General features: G+C 47.7%; 1 protein-coding gene across 3 annotated transcripts in view; it reads right to left on the bottom strand.

Moving 5' to 3' along the window:
- EEA1 (early endosome antigen 1) overlaps positions 1-15691 on the bottom strand; it is a 328705-nt gene that overhangs the window by 280253 nt on the left and 32761 nt on the right. The window lies entirely within an intron of this gene.

Genomic DNA, 15691 nt, shown 5'->3' with positions numbered 1-15691 from the left:
ATACTGGGGTCCATTTAGTACCATGGGTATAGACGGGTCCACTAGCAGCCATGGGCACTTTAAGAAATTGATAGTGTGGGCTTTCTCCTCCCTCTGTGGCCCTCCTACCAGACTCAATCTAGGAAACTGTGCCCGAGGAGACGGACATACTTTTGGAGAAGGATAGATAAGGATAGTAGTGAGATTCCGAAGCAGCACACACAACAAGAGGAAAGCAAAGCTAACCAGACTTGAAACAGGAACAGCAATGGTTGAACCAACATTACTTAACCAAGTAACAGTGCAGGAATAATGAAGCACCGGGCGGGCGCCCACTATGCTCTACGGACTACGAGAAAAGGATTTACTGGTAGGTAATTAAAATCCTATTTTCTCTTACATCCTAGAGGATACTGGGGTTCATTTAGTACCATGGGGATGTACCAAAGCTCCCAAACCGTGTGGGAGAGTGCTGAGGTTCCCGCAGAACTGACTGACCAAACTGAAGGTCCTCAGAGGCAAAAGTATCGAACTTGTAGAACTTAGCAAACTTGTTAAAACCTGACCAAGTAGCTGCTCGGCAGAGCTGTAAAGCCGAGACACCCCGGGCAGCCGCCCAGAAAGAACCGACCGACCTAGTAGAGTGGGCCTGTACAGATTTTGGATACAGCAAACCTGCAGTGGAATAAGCATGCTGAATAGTAAGCCTGATCCAGCATGTAATGGACTGCTTTGAAGCAGGACACCCAAGTTTATTAGGATCATAAAGAACAAACAGCAAGTCAGATTTTCTGTGACGAGCTGTTCGCTTTACACACACCTTCAAAGCCCTCACAACATCCAAAGAGTTTGAAGTAGCAGAGGTGTCGGTGACAACCGGAACCACAATAGGTTGGTTGATGTGAAATGCGGACACCACTTTAGGAAGAAATTGCTGACGAGTACTGAGTTCAGCTCTGTCATCATGGAAAATTAAATATGGACTTTTGTGAGACAAAGCCAACAGTGTGATGGTCTTCCACGTAAGATATTTTACATCCACCTCCTGTAACGGTTCAAAACAGTCCGATTGGAGGAACTGCAGCACCACATTGAGATCCCAAGGTGCCATGGGAGGCACAAAGGGAGGTTGGATGTGCAGAACCCCTTTCAAGAACGTCTGGACCTCAGGGAGAGAAGCCAATTGTTTCTGAAAGAAAATGGACAAGGCCGAAATCTGGACTTTTATGGAGCCAAGATGTAGGCCAACAGCCACACCTGTCTGCAGAAAAAGCAGGAAACGTCCTAGATGAAATTCCATTGCAGAATAAATTCTGCTCTCACACCAAGAGATGTATTTCTTTCAAATACGATGGTAATGCTTAGACGTTACTCCCTTCTTGGCTTGGATCATAGTTGAGATAACCTTGTGAGGAATCCCTCTCCTGGCTAAAATCAGCCGTTCAACTTCCATGACGTCAAACGTAGCCGTGGTAAGTCCTGAAAGACGAACGGGCCCTGTTGCAGAAGATCCTCACGAAGAGGTAGAGGCCACGGATCTTCGAAGAGCATCTCCAGAAGGTCCGCATACTAGGCCCTTCTTGGCCAGTCCGGAGCAATGAATATTGCTTGAACCCTTTTTATTCTCTTTAGAATTCTTGGGATCAGAGGAAGTGGAGGAAACACATATACACCATCTGATAGACACACAGAGTAGTCAAGGCATCCACCGCCACTGCCTGTGGGTCTCTCGACCTGGAACAATACCGCCTGAGCTTCTTGTTGAGACGAGAGGCCATCATGTCAATTTGTGGATATCCCCATCAACTTGTCAAGCACCTGAACACTTGCGGATGAAGGCCCCACTCCCCCAGGTGCAGGTCGTGTCTGCTGAGGATGTCTGCTTCTCAGTTGTCTACTCCCGGAATGAAGACCGCTGACAATGCCACAGCGTTTCTTTCTGCCCAGAGGAGAATTCTTGACACCTCTGACATTGCTGCTCTGCTTTTCATTCCGCCCTGTCGGTTTATGTACGTCGCCGCTGTCACATTGTCCAACTGGACCTGAATGGCCCGATCTTGAAGAAGATGTGAGGCCTGCAGAAGGGCGTTGTATATGGCCCTGAGTTCCAGAATGTTGATTGGAAGGACGACTTCCTGACTTGACCATCTTCCAGTTCTGAATTCCGAACCTCCGACCATCGACGAGGTGAGAAGTCTGTAGCCACCACAGATGGTAGATCCTGGCTTTTGGCGACAGACGGATCCTCTGCTGCATATGAAGATGCGATCCGGACCATTTGTCCAACAGATCAAGCTGGAAGGGTCGTGTGTGAAACCTTACTTATTGAAGAGCCTCGTAAGAGACAACCATTTTCCCCAGAAGGTGAATGCACAGATGCATTGACACCTGGGTCGGCTTCAGGACATCCCGAACCATCGACTGGATTACCAATGCCTTCTCCAACGGAAGGAACACTTTCTGCGACTCCGTGTCCAGTATCATTCCCAGGAATGGGAGCCTCCTTGTTGGCTCTATGTGAGACTTTGGAAGATTCAAAATCCACCCGTGATCCTGGAGGAGTTTGATTGAGAGACCAATGCTGTCCAGCAACCTTTCACTGGACGGTGCTTTTATCAGGAGATCGTCCAGGTACGGAATTATGTTAACTCCATATTTGCGGAGTAGAAACAGCATCTCTGCCATCACTTTGGTGAACACCCACAGTGCCGTGGAGAGACCAAATGGCAGGGCCTGGTACTGGTAGTGACCGTTCTGCAATGCAAACCGTAGATAAGTCTGATGAGGCAGCCAGATCGGAATGAGAAGGTACGCATCCTTGATATCCAGAGACATTAGGAATTCCCCCTCCTCCAGACCTGAGATTACCGCTCTCAGAGACTCCATCTTGAATATGAACACTCGTAAGTCTGGGTTCAAAGACTTGAGGTTCAGAATCAGTCAAACCGAACTGTCCGGTTTCGGTACTATGAACAATTTAGAGTAGTATCCCTTGTTGAACAGATGAGGTGGAACTGGAACAATGACCCGAGTCTGTACCAGTTTTTGGATGGCATGCTGTAAAGTAATACTTGCCTCTAGTGAAACTGGCAAGCCTGATTTGAAGAATCTGTGAGGTGGGAGCTTTTGGAACTCCAGTCTGTAGCCCTGGTAAATAAGATCTATGACCCAGGGATCCCGGCACGAACATGACCAGATCTGACTGAAGAGTTGTAGGCGGGTTCCCACCTAACAGCCTTCCAAGCATTGCAGTCCACCGTCATGCTGAAGTCTTTGAGGAAGCAGAGCCTGAGCTCTGTTCCTGAGCACCTGCAGTTGCTGGTTTGCGTGGGTTACCTCTTGCGCCGCTGGAGGACGTAGAAGCATCTCTGGATTAGCCCTTGAACTTGGCCGTCCGAAAGGACTGTAACTTAGAAGCTGAATAAGTCTTCTTGGTTGGGGGGGCTGCGGAAGGAAGATACATAGACTTACCCGCAGTAGCTGTGGAGATCTAAGGCAAGGACATCTAAAGTAATATTCTCTGAATTATTACCCGTGCCACGCTCTAGCCCCGGGAGGCAGAGGGAGATTAGGGAGGTAAATGTGTGGCTTAGAGATTGGTGCAGGAAAGAAGAGTTTGTGTTCCTAGAACACTGGGCGGACTTCTCAGTCAGACGCCATCTTTTTTGTCGTGATGGACTGCACCTGAATGAGGAGGGGGCAGCTGTGCTGGGGGGGGGGGGGGGGGGGGGGGGAAGGATGGTTAGAAGGTTGGAGGAGATTTTAAACTAGGTGCCTGGGGGGAAGGTTTAGCAAGAAATCACGGGTCATTCAGTAAGAATAGCAGGGGTGGTGTTAGTGAACAAAACTGGGGAAGGAGTAGGGGGGAGGAATAGAGCAGACGGCAAGGGTAGTAACATGGGAAATAAAAAGGGAGTTAGAATATAACAGTAACCACTGACGATTACGGGTCATCTTTGCTGCATAAGAATTATGATGTCCCTACCATAAGGGGAAATACATATCTCAACTGTATGTATGTAAATGTTAGAAGCCTTACAGGTAAAAAAAGGGGAACTAGAAATCCTCGCAGCAAGCAAGGAATATGATATTATAGGCATTACTGAAACGTGGTGGGACGAATTTCACGATTGGACAGTCAATCTAGAGGGTTACACGCTGTAAAGGAGAGACAGACTAAATAAACGGGGTGTAGAGGTAGATCTTTACGTAAAGCCATTTCTAAAACCTGTTATACGGGAAGATATTCAAGAAGGGACTGTAAATACTATTGAGACGTTATGGGCAGAAATTGCATGCGAGGGTAAAGATATAAAGAAGTTATTATTAGGGTTATGCTACAGGCCGCCTGGTATTAATGTGTCTGATGAGAAATTGTTACTGAATCAAATAGAAAGAGCAGCAGGAGTAGGAGACATAGTAGTGATGGGAGACTTTAGCTATCCCGAGATAAACTGGAAAATCAATTCATGTGATACTGCTAGGGGCAATATGTTTTTAAACACACTAAATGATAATGACTTAGTTCAATTAATCGAAGAACTAACTAGGTACAATGCAATCTTAGACCTGGTATTAACTAACAATGGGGAATTGGTATCAAATATTGAAGTAAGAGAGCCCATAGGCAACAGCGACCACAATATGGTCACATTCAATATCAGTTTTCATAAGCAGTCCTATACTGGCTTAACTAGGACTCTAAACTTTAGCAAAGCCAACTTTGACATGATGAAGGAAGCATTAAGGGACATTGAATGAGAAATTCTGTTTCAAGGAAAAAATACTACAGAGAAATGGGATGTATTAAAATCACTGCTAATTAATAATACTCGTAAATTTATTACCACCAGCAGCAAAAAAAGGAATAAAAATCCCAAACCAATGTGGTTTAACAAAAATATAAAGGAAATAATGGACAAAAAAAAGACGAGCATTTAAAAAATACAAATCTGAGGGGGATGCGGAGTCATTCCAGCACTATAAGGACTGTAACAAAATATGCAAAAAAGGAATAAGAGCGGCTAAAGTAGAAACTGAAAAACTAGTAGCAAAGGAAAGCAAAGCGAATCCCCCCAAAAAATTTCAAGTACATCAACAGCAAGAGAGACTTGGCCCTTTAAAGGACAAGAGGGGAGTCTTAATCAAAAATGATAATGACATAGCAAACAAACTAAACAAGTTTTTTTCAAGAGTATTTACCAGAGAGGACCAAATGCTGGGTCTAACACAAAATCTCAACAAAGATAATGTCCCACTGCTAAATGTTATTTATGTGAGGAGGTAGTCTATGACAGATTAAAAAAGTTAAAGATTAATAAGTCACCTGGTCCAGATGGAAATCACCTGAGTTCTTATGGAGTTGCACGCTGAAATAGCAAGACCTCTATATTTGATCTTCATGGATTTGGTTTAATCGAGTATGGTTCCCAAAGACTGGCGTATAGCGGAGGTAGTGTCGATATTCAAAAAGGGGAGCAAAGCTGAACCAGGTAATTAATTATAGACCTGTTAGTCTTACATCTATAGTGGGGAAAGTATTGGAAGGTATTCTAAGGGACGGTAATCAAAAGTTCCTTGAAGCAAACAAGGTCATTAAAAGGAACCAACATGGATTTGTGAAGTACAGATCATGTCAAACCAACTTACTTGGCTTTTATGAAACAGTAAGTGCGAACTTTGATAGGGTAAGGAGGTGGATGTAATCTTTTTAGACTTTGCCAAAGCTTTCGACACTGTACCACACATGCGTCTTATTTATAAGCTACAAGAAATAGGGCTAGGGAGCACAATATGCACTTGGGTCAGTAATTATTAGATAATAGGGAGCAGCGCGTTGTGGTCAATGGATCATTTTCAAATTGGACTAAAGTACTAAGTGGTGTTCCACAAGGGTCTGTACTTGGACCACTTTTGTTCAACATTTTCATTAACGACCTAACAGTAGGTCTAGAGAGCATGGTGTCAATTTTCACAGACGATACCAAATTGTGTAAGGTTATAAATACGGAGGGGGATGCTGAGTCTCTTCAGAACGACTTAATTAAACTGGAAACATGGGCAGCAAGACGGAGAATGAGATTCAACACAGACAAGTGTATGGTAATGCACTGTGGGGGCAAGACCAGAAATTACACCTACATACTAAATGGGGTAATACTAGGGGATTCTGTACTGGAAAAAGACTTAGGAGTTCACATAGATCACAAATTAAGCAGAAGTACCCAAAGTAGGAGTGCAGCAAAGAAGGGAAATAAGATATTAGCAAGCATAAAACGGGGAATTGATGCAAGGGACGAGAGTATTATATTCCCATTATATAAATCACTAGTGAGGCCACATCTTGAATACTGTGTGCAATTTTGGGCACCATATTACAAAAAGGATATCCTGGAGATAGAAAAGGTTCAGAGGCGGGCGACCAAACTAATCAAGGGCATGGAGACGCTGGAATACAAGGAAAGGCTTGCAAGGCTAGGCATGTTTACATTGGAAAAGAGGAGACTAAGAGGGGACATGATCAACATCTACAAATATATAAGGAGTCAATACACAGATCTCGGGAGTGACCTGTTTTCTATAAGATCAGCCCAGATGACAAGTAATCACTCGTTTAGGTTAGAGGAGTTTCCGCACATTGAGGCGAAAAGGTTTTTTCACAGTAAGGACAATGGGGGTAATTCCAAGTTGATCGCAGCAGGAATTTTGTTAGCAGTTGGGCAAAACCATGTGCACTGCAGGGGAGGCAGATATAACATGTGCAGAGATAGTTAGATTTGGGTGGGTTATTTTGTTTCTGTGCAGGGTAAATACTGGCTGCTTTATTTTTACACTGCAAATTAGATTGCAGATTGAACACACCACACCCAAACCTAACTCTCTCTGCACATGTTAAATCTGCCTCTCCTGCAGTGCACATGGGAGTAAATTTACTAAGATTGGAGTTCTACTTAAGATGGGATGTTGCCCATAGCAACCAATCAGATTCCAGGTTTTATCTTCTAGAAGGTGCTAGATAAATGAGAAGTAGAATCTGACTGGTTGCTATGGGCAACATCCCATCTTAAGTAGAACTCCAATCTTAGTAAATTTACCCCATGTTTTTGCCCAACTGCTAACAAAATTCCTGCTGCGATCAACTTGGAATTACCCCCAATACGTGTTTGGAATTCCCTGCCTAAGAGAGTAGTAACAGCGGACTCGGTCAACACCTTTAAGAATGGGTTACATAAAATAAGATTTTACTCACCGGTAAATCTATTTCTCGTAGTCCGTAGTGGATGCTGGGAACTCCGTAAGGACCATGGGGAATAGACGGGCTCCGCAGGAGACTGGGCACTCTAAAAGAAAGATTAGGTACTATCTGGTGTGCACTGGCTCCTCCCTCTATGCCCCTCCTCCAGACCTCAGTTAGGACACTGTGCCCGGAAGAGCTGACACAATAAGGAAGGATTTTGAATCCCGGGTAAGACTCATACCAGCCACACCAATCACACCGTATAACTCGTGATACTATACCCAGTTAACAGTATGAAATATAACTGAGCCTCTCAACAGATGGCTCAACAAATAACCCTTTAGTTAGACAATAACTATATACAAGTATTGCAGACAATCCGCACTTGGGATGGGCGCCCAGCATCCACTACGGACTACGAGAAATAGATTTACCGGTGAGTAAAATCTTATTTTCTCTGACGTCCTAGTGGATGCTGGGAACTCCGTAAGGACCATGGGGATTATACCAAAGCTCCCAAACGGGCGGGAGAGTGCGGATGACTCTGCAGCACCGAATGAGAGAACTCAAGGTCCTCCTCAGCCAGGGTATCAAATTTGTAGAATTTTGCAAACGTGTTTGCCCCTGACCAAGTTGCAGCTCGGCAAAGTTGTAAAGCCGAGACCCCTCGGGCAGCCGCCCAAGATGAGCCCACCTTCCTTGTGGAATGGGCTTTTACTGATTTAGGATGCGGCAATCCAGCCGCAGAATGCGCCAGCTGAATTGTGCTACAAATCCAGCGAGCAATAGTCTGCTTAGAAGCAGGAGCACCTATTTTGTTGGGTGCATACAGGATAAAAAGCGAGTCGGTTTTCCTGACTCCAGCCGTCCTGGAAACATAAATTTTCAAGGCCCTGACTACGTCCAGTAACTTGGAATCTTCCAAGTCCCTAGTAGCCGCAGGCACTACAATAGGTTGGTTCAAGTGAAAAGCTGATACCACCTTAGGGAGAAAATGGGGACGAGTCCTCAATTCTGCCCTATCCATATGGAAAATCAGATAAGGGCTTTTACAAGACAAAGCCGCCAATTCTGACACCCGCCTGGCCGAAGCCAAGGCCAATAACATGACCACTTTCCACGTGAGATATTTCAGATCCACAGTTTTAAGTGGCTCAAACCAATGTGATTTCAGGAAACTGAGATCCCAAGGTGCCACAGGAGGCACAAAAGGGGGCTGAATATGTAGCACTCCCTTTACAAAAGTCTGAACTTTAAGCAGTGAAGCCAGTTCTTTCTGGAAGAAAATCGACAGAGCCGAAATCTGGACCTTAATGGAACCCAATTTTAGGCCCATAGTCACTCCCGACTGTAGGAAGTGCAGAAAACGACCCAGCTGAAATTCCTCTGTAGGGGCCTTCCTGGCCTCACACCACGCAACATATTTTCGCCAAATACGGTGATAATGGTTTGCGGTTACTTCTTTCCTGGCTTTTATTAGCGTAGGAATGACTTCCTCCGGAAAGCCCTTTTCCTTTAGGATCCGGAATTCAACCGCCATGCCGTCAAACGCAGCCACGGTAAGTCTTGGAACAGACAGGGCCCCTGCTGTAGCAGATCCTGTCTGAGCGGTAGAGGCCATGGGTCCTCTGATATCATTTCTTGAAGTTCTGGGTACCAAGCTCTTCTTGGCCAATCCGGAACCACGAGTATCGTTCTTACTCCTCGCCTTCTTATTATTCTCAGTACCTTTGGTATGAGAGGCAGAGGAGGGAACACATAAACCCACCGGTACACCCACGGTGTCACCAGAGCGTCCACAGCTATCGCCCGAGGGTCCCTTGACCTGGCGCAATATCTCTTTAGCTTTTTGTTGAGGCGGGACGCCATCATGTCCACCTGTGGCCTTTCCCAACGGTTTACCAACAGTTGGAAGACTTCTGGATGAAGTCCCCACTCTCCCGGGTGTAGGTCGTGTCTGCTGAGGAAGTCTGCTTCCCAGTTGTCCACTCCCGAAATGAACACTGCTGACAGTGCTAAGACGTGATTTTCCGCCCATCGGAGAATCCTTGTGGCTTCTGCCATCGCCATCCTGCTTCTTGTGCCGCCCTGTCGGTTTACATGGGCGACTGCCGTGATGTTGTTTGATTGGATCAGTACTGAAGCAGGGGTCTTGCCTGACTTAGGGCATTGTAAATGGCACTCAGTTCCAGAATATTTATGTGTAGGGACGACTCCTGACTTGACCAAAGTCCTTGGAAATTTCTTCCCTGTGTGACTGCCCCCCAGCCCCGAAGGCTGGCATCCGTGGTCACCAGGACCCAGTCCTGTATGCCGAATCTGCGGCCCTCTAGAAGATGAGCACTCTGCAGCCACCACAGTAGAGATACCCTGGTCCTTGGAGACAGGGTTATCAGCCGATGCATCTGAAGATGCGATCCCGACCACTTGTCCAAGAGGTCCCACTGAAAAGTTCTTGCATGGAACCTGCCGAATGGAATTGCTTCGTAAGAAGCTACCATTTTTCCCAGGACTCGTGTGCAGTGATGCACCGATACCCGTTTTGGTTTCAGGAGGTCTCTGACTAGAGATGACAGCTCCTTGGCTTTCTCCTGCGGGAGAAACACTTTTTTCTGTTCTGTGTCCAGAACCATCCCCAGGAACAGTAGGCGTGTGGTAGGGACCAGCTGTGACTTTGGAATGTTTAGAATCCATCCGTGCTGTTGTAGCACTTCCCGAGATAGTGCTACTCCGACCAACAACTGTTCCTTGGACCTCGCCTTTATAAGGAGATCGTCCAAGTACGGGATAATTAAAACTCCCTTTTTTCGAAGGAGTATCATCATTTCTGCCATTACCTTGGTAAAGACCTTCGGTGCCGTGGACAGTCCAAACGGCAGTGTTTGGAATTGGTAATGGCAATCCTGTACCACAAATCTGAGGTGCTCCTGGTGAAGAAGGTAAATGGAGACATGTAGGTAAGCATCCTTGATGTCCAGGGATACCATGTAATCCCCCTCCTCCAGGCTTGCAATAACCGCCCTGAGCGATTCCATCTTGAACTTGAATTTTTTTATGTATGTGTTCAAGGATTTCAAATTTAAAATGGGTCTCACCGAACCGTCCGGTTTCGGTGCCACAAACAGAGTGGAATAGTAACCCCGTCCTTGTTGAAGTAGGGGCACCTTGACTATCACCTGCTGGGAATACAGCTTGTGAATTGCCTCTAGCACAGCCTCCCTGCCCGAGGGAGTTGTCGGCAAGGCAGATTTGAGGAAACGGCGGGGGGGGAGACGCCTCGAATTCCAGCTTGTACCCCTGAGATACTACCTGAAGGATCCAGGGATCCACCTGTGAGCGAGCCCACTGATCGCTGAAATTTTTGGGGCGGCCCCCCACCGTACCTGGCTCCGCCTGTGGAGCCCCACCATCATGCGGCGGACTTGGAAGAAGCGGGGGAGGACTTTTGTTCCTGGGAACCTGCTGTTTGTTGCAGCTTTTTTCCCCTACCTCTGCCTCTGGACAGAAAGGACCCGCCTTTTCCCCGCCTGTTTTTCTGGGGTCGAAAGGACTGTACCTGATAATACGGTGCTTTCTTAGGCTGTGAGGGAACATGGGGCAAAAATGCTGACTTCCCAGCTGTTGCTGTGGAAACTAGGTCTGAGAGACCATCCCCGAATAACTCCTCACCCTTATAAGGCAAAACTTCCATGTGCCTTTTCGAATCTGCATCCCCTGTCCACTGCCGAGTCCATAAGCCTCTCCTAGCAGAGATGGACAGTGCACTTATTTTTGATGCCAGCCGGCAGATCTCCCTCTGTGCATCTCTCATGTATAAGACTGAGTCTTTTATATGCTCTACGGTTAGCAGAATAGTGTCCCTGTCTAAGGTGTCAATATTTTCCGACAGGGAATCTGACCACGCAGCTGCAGCACTGCACATCCATGCCGAAGCAATCGCTGGTCTCAGTATAATGCCTGAGTGTGTATATACAGACTTCAGGATCGCCTCCTGCTTTCTATCAGCAGGCTCCTTTAGGGCGGCCGTATCCGGAGACGGTAGTGCCACCTTTTTTGACAAACGCGTGAGCGCTTTATCCACCCTAGGCGGCGTTTCCCAACGTGCCCTATCCTCTGGCGGAAAAGGGAACGCCATTAGTAACTTTTTAGAGATTACCAATCTTTTATCGGGGAAAGCCCACGCTTCTTCACACACTTCATTTAATTCTTCCGATGGGGGAAAAACTACGGGTAGTTTTTTCTCCCCAAACATAATACCCTTATTAGTGGTACCTGGGTTTATATCAGAAATGTGTAACACCTCTTTCATTGCCTCAATCATGCAACGAATGGCCTTAGTGGACATTAGATTAGACTCATCGTCGTCGACACTGGTATCAGTATCCGTGTCGACATCTGCGTCTGCCATCTGAGGTAGCGGGCGTTTTAGAGCCCCTGATGGCCTTTGAGACGCCTGGGCACGAGCTGAGAAGCCGGCTGTCCCGCATTTGGCATGTCGTCAAATTTTTTGTGTAAGGAGACACTTGCACGTAATTCCTTCCATAAGACCATCCACTCAGGTGTCTGCCCCGCAGGGGGTGACATCACTTCTATAGGCATCTGCTCCGCCTCCACATAATTTTCCTCATCAAACATGTCGACACAGCCGTACCGACACACCGCACACACACAGGGAATGCTCTGACTGAGGACAGGACCCCACAAAAGCCCTTTGGGGAGACAGAGTGAGAGTATGCCAGCACACACCAGAGCGCTATATAATGCAGGGACTAACTGAATTATGTCCCCTATAGCTGCTATTTTATTTACTGCGCCTAAATTTAGTGCCCCACCTCTCTTTTTTACCCTTTTCTGTAGTGCAGACTGCAGGGGAGAGCCAGGGAGCTTCCTTCCAGCGGAGCTGTGAGGGAGAAATGGCGCCAGTGTGCTGAGGGAGATAGCTCCGCCCCTTTTTTGCTGACTTTTCTCCCGCTTTTTAATGGATTCTGGCAGGGGTATTTATCACATATATAGCCTCTGAGGCTATATATTGTGATATATTTGCCAGCCAAGGTGTTTTTATTGCTGCTCAGGGCACCCCCCCCCCAGCGCCCTGCACCCTGCACCCTCAGTGACCGGAGTGTGAAGTGTGTATGAGGAGCAATGGCGCACAGCTGCAGTGCTGTGCGCTACCTTGGTGAAGACTGATGTCTTCTGCCGCCGATTTTCCGGACCTCTTCTTGCTTCTGACTCTGTAAGGGGGACGGCGGCGCGGCTCCGGGAACGAACACCAAGGCCAGTTCCATGCGGTCGATCCCTCTGGAGCTAATGGTGTCCAGTAGCCTAAGAAGCCCAAGCTAGCTGCAAGCAGGTAGGTTCGCTTCTTCTCCCCTTAGTCCCTCGATGCAGTGAGCCTGTTGCCAGCAGGTCTCACTGTAAAATAAAAAACCTAAAATAAACTTTCTTTCTAGGAGCTCAGGAGAGCCCCTAGTGTGCATCCAGCTCGGCCGGGCACAGAAATCTAACTGAGGTCTGGAGAAGGGGCATAGAGGGAGGAGCCAGTGCACACCAGATAGTACCTAATCTTTCTTTTAGAGTGCCCAGTCTCCTGCGGAGCCCGTCTATTCCCCATGGTCCTTACGGAGTTCCCAGCATCCACTAGGACGTCAGAGAAATTCCTATTGGATAAAGATATTCAGGGTTATGATGCGTAGGCACGCATTATAGTTAATATAACTAGTCCTAACATAAAAATAACTAGTCCTATAATAAGACTGCATAGGAGACCACAAGTAGGTTGAACTCGATGGACAATTGTCTTTATTCAACCTTAGTTACTATGTTACTATGAGATCCATTTGTCTAGTTAATCTCCAAACAAGGTCTCTCCTGTGAATGGAAGGCCTTCCATGCCTTTCATGGAGACCGCGTCAGCAGCCCACTGGCGTAGCCACAAGCCCCTGCGTTCCGTCACTGCCATAGCGGTGGCGCGTGCATTAAGCAAGCCTATCTCTTTTATGGCTTCCACCATAAAGTTTGCAGAGTCCTGTATATGCTGCAGGAGTAAAACAACATCCCCCCTAGACAAGGAATCTAACCCCTCAATTAGGTTACCTGACCATTTTGCAATGGCTTTTGTGATCCACAAACATGCAATAGTGGGTCTTTGGGCCACCCCAGCAGCTATGTACAATGATTTGAGTGTAGTCTCAATTTTACTATCAGCAGTGAATTTTAGGGAGGCTGGACCAGGAACAGGCAATACAATTTTTTCGTGACAGCCTAGAACCTGATGCGTCCACCAGGGCCGTAACTAGGTGTGTGCTTAGTGTGCCTGGCACACAGCGCACTTGCAGTGGGAGCGCATTTGTGCTGTGCGCTCCCGATTGGCCGTCCTAGCAGATTGTTGTTCGGCACTGCGGGAGTACCTGCTGCAGGCACCTGGCTTCTGCCGCTGGGCAGCAGATCCCGACTCCAGTGCCTCCTCCTCCTCTCCCGGAACAGCTCCGCCTCCAGCCTAGGTGCCCCTGCTGCATGCGATTGGGTTTTTTATTAAAGGGGCGTGGTCACGGAGGACCGTGATTAGGCCACGCCCCCAACTTTTGTCTGGTCCTCGGTGGTGATGTGTGTGCGGCCCAGCCCTTCCTGCTACCTTTGCAGGTAACACGCGTGTGTGTGTGTGTGTGTGTCAACGGGGGAGGGGCGAGAGACTGGAGGGGACAGACTGTGTGTGGCCCAGCCCTGCCTGCTACATCTGTGGGGACAATGTAGGCAACATGTGTTTTGTTAATGTATGTAATACAGTATATATATATATATATATATATATATATATATATATATATATATATATATATATATATATATATACACATGCATGTATGTGGGGGAGGTGGGATGACTGGAGGGGACAGGGGGGGGGGGGTGGCAACTGGGGGATAACAGGCTGTGTGTGTGTGGGTTGGGTATGTGTGACTGGCGGTCAGGAGACAGCCGGTCACAATACTGACATCGGGATCCCAGCTTTTACATGGCCGGCGTGGAACGAGCGCAACACAGCCTCTGCATAGTGGGTTCGGTGGCTTGCTGTGCTCGCTACAGTTTTTATTCCCACTCTATGGGTGTCGTGGACACCCAACAAGTGAGAATAGTCCCTGTTGGTCGGCATGCCGACCAGCGGGATATTGAGGTTTCGGGATCCCGGTGTCGGTATTGTGACCGGCTGTCTCCTGACCGCCGGTCACATAACTGCATCCCCTGTGTGTATAATGATTGGAGACGCCAGGCTGTGTGTGTATGTTTTGAATGGGGGGAATAGGCTGTGTATGTGGTGACTGGAGGCACTGTCGGATCAGGTAGAGGGGGGGGCACAAGGGCATGTTCCCACCCCATATTGTTTCTGCCACTTTTTTTAAAATCTTTTTAAACAGGGACCTAAGGCGGTGTGGTGCAATAAAGGGGCATGCAGCAGCATTGTCAGCGCAGTACTCAGAGGCGGAGGCGGTACAGCCAATCCAGACCCTCCTCTCACCTTTTCTTTCCCTCTCTGCAGCTGTTGCCCGACATCACAATTCCACAAAAACTAGAAGAGGGGACCTGCTGCTGCTGGTGCTGAAAGGAGGACCTGCTGCTACCAACACTGATGAGAAGGGGGACCCACTGCTGCCTGAGGTACACAGTGCCGATTGTACTTAAGGGGACGACGACACACAGTGACACTTGTATCGGGGATAGGGGGACAGAGCGAGGTACACAGTGCCACATGTTCCCCTCCCCTCTCTCTCACCCCCCTCCTCCTCTTTCACTTCTCTCCCCTTTCTCTATCTCAGTTTCTCTCTTTCTTTCTCTCTCTCCTGCTTTCTGTCCCCTCCGCCTCCCTCTCTCTCTCACCCCATCTCATCTTTCTAACTCTCTATCTTTCTTTTTTCTATTTTTTATTCTCTCTTTCACTTTTTCTTTCTCTGCCCCCCCCCCCCCGTCTCTGCCCTGTTCTCACTCCTCCACCCCCCTCTCCCTCTTTCAACCCCCGTCTCTCTCACCTCTTATTCTCTCTCTTTTTCTCTCAACACTCTCACCCTCACTCTCTGTCTCACACCGCTCTCTCTCTTTCTCTCTCTCAAACCCTCTTTCTCCCTTTCTTTTGTGCTCTCCTTTTCTTTTTCTTTCCCTCTCTCTCTCTCTCTCATCTCCCTCACTCTCTCTAATCTCCCTCACTCTGCTCCCCCACTCTATCAATTCTCTCCCTTTTTCTCTCTCCTCCTCTCTCTCTTTCTTCCCCTCGTGCCTCTCTCTCCTCTCTCACACTGCTTTCTCTTCCCTGCTGTCTCTTACTTCTCTCACGCTCTCATTCCCTCCCCTTTCTCTCTCTCCTTTCTCTTTCATCCTCACTGTCTCACCTCTTTCTTTCTCTTTCTTTTCCCTCCCTCTCTCTCACCCCCCTGCCTGTCCACTCTGTCAACCCTCTCACCCCCCTTCTCTCTTTCTTTCTCTCCTCTG

Source organism: Pseudophryne corroboree, chromosome 6 (assembly GCF_028390025.1).
Source record: "Pseudophryne corroboree isolate aPseCor3 chromosome 6, aPseCor3.hap2, whole genome shotgun sequence".
NCBI classification, from domain to species: Eukaryota; Metazoa; Chordata; class Amphibia; order Anura; family Myobatrachidae; genus Pseudophryne; species Pseudophryne corroboree.
Note: the sequence above shows the minus strand (reverse complement) of the source record. Positions and strands in the feature narration are given on the sequence as shown.